The 4468-nt window shown below is 50.6% G+C and overlaps 1 pseudogene; it reads left to right on the forward strand.

The window, feature by feature from the left end:
- The first annotated feature begins 1958 nt into the window (after positions 1 to 1958).
- On the forward strand, positions 1959 to 4181 carry LOC109898848 (arylsulfatase I-like; annotated as a pseudogene).
- The last annotated feature ends 287 nt before the right edge of the window (positions 4182 to 4468 follow it).

The following is a 4468-nucleotide window of genomic DNA, read 5'->3' on the forward strand; positions in this document are numbered from 1 at the left end:
TCCCTCAGCCCTATGTTCCCTCAGCCCTATCCCTATGTTCCCTCAGCCCTATGTTCCCTCAGCCCTATGTTCCCTCAGCCCTATGTTCCCTCAACCCTATGTTCCCTCAGCACTATTCCTATGTTCCCTCAGCCCTATGTTCCCTCAGCACTATCCCTATGTTCCCTCAGCCCTATGTTCCCTCAGCACTATCCCTATGTTCCCTCAGCACTATCCCTATGTTCCCTCAGCCCCAGCAGCAGCGGCTGTGTCTGTAGAAGGCACTGTAGTTGTCAACGCAGCTGGAGCTTGTGGTTGTAGAATTGTAGTTTACCTCATGGCCAGGAGGTGTCAACATTGTTTTTCACCATGTGAACTATACCTTCCACATGTGTTTTTCAATGGAGTTGCAAAACAATTGTGTATGTGTGTGTATGTGTATGTGTGTGTGTGTGTGTGTGTGTGTGTGTGTGTGTGTGTGTGTGTGTGTGTGTGTGTGTGTGTGTGTGTGTGTGTGTGTGTGTGTGTGTGTGTGTGTGTGTGTGTGTGTGTGTATATACAGCTCTGGAAAAAATTAAGAGACCACTGCAAAATTAGCAGTTTCTTTGGTTTTGCTATTTATAGGTATGTGTTTCGGTAAAATAAACATTTTGTTTTATTCTATGAACTACTGACAACATTTCTCCCAAATTCCAAATAAACATATTGTCATTTAGAGCATTTATTTGCAGAAAATGACAACTGGTCAAAATAACAAAAATGATGCAGTGTTGTCAGACCTCGAATAATGCAAAGAAAATAAGTTCATATTCATTTTTAAACAACACAATACTAATGTTTTAACTTAGGAAGAGTTCAGAAATCAATATTTTGGTGGAATAACCCTGATTTTCAATCACAGCTTTCATGATTCTTGGCATGCTCTCCACCAGTCTTTCACATTGATGTTGGATGACTTTATGCCACTCCTGGCGCAAACATTCAAGCAGCTGGGCTTTGTTTGATGGCTTGTGACCATCCATCTTCCTCTTGATCACATTCCAGAGGTTTTCAATGCGGTTCAGGTCTGGAGATGGCTATGACAGGGTCTTGATCTGGTGGTCCTCCATCCACACCTTGATTGACCTGGCTGTGTAGCATGGAGCATTGTTCTGCTGGAAAAGCCAATCCTCAGAGTTGGGGAACATTGTCTGAGCAGAAGGAAGCAAGTTTTCTTCCAGGACACCCTTGTACGTGGCTTGATTCATGCGTCCTTCACAAAGACATATCTGCCCAATTCCAGCCTTACTGAAGCACCCACTGATCATCACCGATCCTCCACCAAATTTCAGTGAGTGCGAGACAGTGGCTTGTAGGCCTCTCCAGGTCTCGCACCCACTGTGAAATTTGGTGGAGGATCGGTGTTGATCTGGGGGTGCAAATAAATGCTCTAAATGACAATATTTTTACTTAGAATTTTGGATAAATGTTGTCAGTTGTGTGTGTGTGTGTGTGCGTGTGTGTGTGTGGACATTTTGTGTGCGAATGTGGCAGGTTCCTATGAAGGAGAAGCCTCTGTACCTCCAACTACACACACACACAGACATGCACAGCCCAGACAGACACACACAGCCCAGACAGACATATACACACAGCCCATACAGACCTACAAAGCCCAAACAGACACACACAGCCCGGACAGACAGACACACACAGCCCAGACAGACACACACAGCCCAGACAGACACACACAGCCCGGACAGACACACACAGCCCAGACAGAAACACACAAACCAGACAGAAACACACAACCCAGACAGACACACACAGCCCGGACAGACACACACAGCCCAGACAGATGCACACAGCCCAGACAGACACACACAGCCCAGACAGAAACACACAACCCAGACAGACACACACAGCCCAGACATTGCTTCGCAATCCTGGTCTGAATCGGAGTAACAGATCTCAGACATACACTACCCTCCAGACTGATGATGGTTATGAGAGGTGCTGTCAAGTCGGACTTCCCTCTGCTCGGAGTGGCCATACTAGGCTGTCTCTGCTGCGTGCCTCTCGGTCTCATCTTCATCCTGGTGGATGACCAGGGCTATGGGGACGTGGGCTACCATGGCTCGGACGTCCACACTCCGGTCCTGGACCAGCTGGCTGGGGAGGGGGTGAAGCTGGAGAACTACTATGTCCATATGTCCAGTCAATCTGCTCGCCCTCATGCAGCCAGCTCATGACTGGACGGTGAGTAATGCATTTATTGTACTGGCTTATTATATATTATCCTGAATGGAATGATTCTTCTCAAACTCCTGTACATTCTTATGACCTTGCTTCTAAATAAAGGGGTGTTTTGAATAGGTATGTATGTGTTTGGAACAATAGTTTGAAGGTTCTAACCGTGATCCCTGACAATAAATTGGTTCTGACAATCTTGATTTAGCTCTCATCTCACCTTCCCCTCCTCTCCCCCTTTTCCCAGGTACCAGATCCATACGGGCCGCCAGCATTCCATCATCCGGGCGCACCAGTCCCTGTGCCTGTCCCTGTGCCTGTCCCTGTGCCAGTCCCTGTGCCTGTCCCTCTGCCTGTCCCTGTGCCAGTCCCTGTGCCTGCCCTTGTGCCTGTCCCTGTGCCAGTCCCTGTGCCTGTCCCTGTGCCTGTCCCTGTGCCTGTCCCTGTGCCAGTCCCTGTGCCTGTCCCTGTGCCTGTCCCTGTGCCTGTCCCTATGCCAGTCCCTGTGCCTGCCCCTGTGCCTGCCCTCAGATGCGCCCACCCTGGCTGAACGACTGCAGGAGGCAGGCTACAGCACCCAGATGGTAGGGAAGTGGCACCTGGGCTTCTGCCGGCCGGGCTACCTGCCCATGGGCCACAGCTTCCATAGCTTCTTAGACTGGCAGTGGTGATCACTTCTCCTATGAGAGCTGTGACCAGGCTGAGGCCTGTGGCTTTGACCTGCACAACGGGGAGAGACAACATGGAGCTGAGCAGTACCTACTCAGCAACACTCTACATAAAGAGGTGAGGTCAGCCTTTACACACATCTTTCGTGGTGTTGTAATTCATGTACGAAAAGGAGCTTGTCTAGTACTAAACACTACTGTGCATGTTGGAAACGGAATGAAGACGTTTTTAGAGTGTTCTTGATAAAGTGATTCGCATTTGATTATAATTGGGCACTTCAAAGTCTTCAGCTATTTCAAAGATTAGGACACAACAGAGTTGATGTATTTTACATAACGTCTCAGTTATATAAAGAAGTAACCCAGACCTGGTGGCCTACTCCTCTTTCCATCCAGGGTTCAGACGATCCTGAGGGCCCATGACCCCTGGAAGCCCCTCTTCCTGTTCCTGGCACTCCAGGCCATCCACACAACCCTGCAGGCACCACACCACTTTCTGCGCTGCTGCAGTAACCCGGACAACTGCCTGCGACAACACTATGCAGCTATTCTGAGCTGTGTGGACGAGAGTGTGGGGGAGCTGGTGCAGGAGCTGAGAACCAGTGGCCTCTATCAGAACTCTGTTCTGGTCTACTCCTCAGACAATGGGGGCCAGCCTTTCTCTGGGGGCTGCAACTGGCCCATGAGTGGAGAGAAGGGTACCTACTGGGAAGGGGGAGTGCGAGCAGTGGGTTTCGTCCACAGCCCATTCCTGAAGTGGAAAGGGAAGGTGAGAAAGGCGCTGATCCATGTTTCTGACTGGTACCCCGTCCCCCCGTTGTCTCTGGTGTGGGGGGCCATCAATATCGACCCGGTATTTCGATGGCCCAGTGAGGCAGACTCCAGGCCCTCAACAGCTTCGGCATCTGGGACACAGCAGTGCGGGCAGCCATACGGGCTGCGGACTGGAAGCTGCTGACTGAAAATGTAAGACTGTGTGCCGCCTCAGACCCTGCCCGGGGGGGTCCAGCAGTGGCAGGACATGGGGCAACGCCGGGATGAGATGAGATGTCAAACCTGGCTGATGCACGGCCGGAGGTGGTCAAGATACTGCTGGCCAGACTGGCCGAGTACAACCAGGTGCCCACATGGTGGACCCCTCAGCTCCATGGGGGGATGTGGACACCCTGGCTGGATAAGCCGGGCAGCGAGGAGCCAGCAGGGAGGGGGAATAGTAGTAAGATGAAGCACTGTAAGTTGTGCAAACTGCAAGCCCTCTTTAAAAATGTGGGCTCCCAGATGCAGAGGTCCTCTCTGTTCTTTTAGTCCTCAGAGGGATGGAAGGAGCACGTGGACAGACATGCAGGACTGACAGACTTACATGAGACTGGATCTTAGTCACTGGCTGTCCCCTGGCCACCAAGGAGGGTGCAACTGTAAGATTGATGTAGAGGGTGAGTTTTTGACGTCTCATCTGCCCATCAACAGGACAAAATCAGAATGACACTCAGACACCCAGAGGGATATTTCTTGAACTTTTTTTAAAGTTGTACTTGGTGATATAATGGACCGTCCAGGCTACACGCTGCTTATGGCATACTCCTCTGTTGCCT

The sequence above is a fragment of the Oncorhynchus kisutch genome, linkage group LG11, assembly GCF_002021735.2.
Source record: "Oncorhynchus kisutch isolate 150728-3 linkage group LG11, Okis_V2, whole genome shotgun sequence".
Taxonomy (NCBI): domain Eukaryota; kingdom Metazoa; phylum Chordata; class Actinopteri; order Salmoniformes; family Salmonidae; genus Oncorhynchus; species Oncorhynchus kisutch.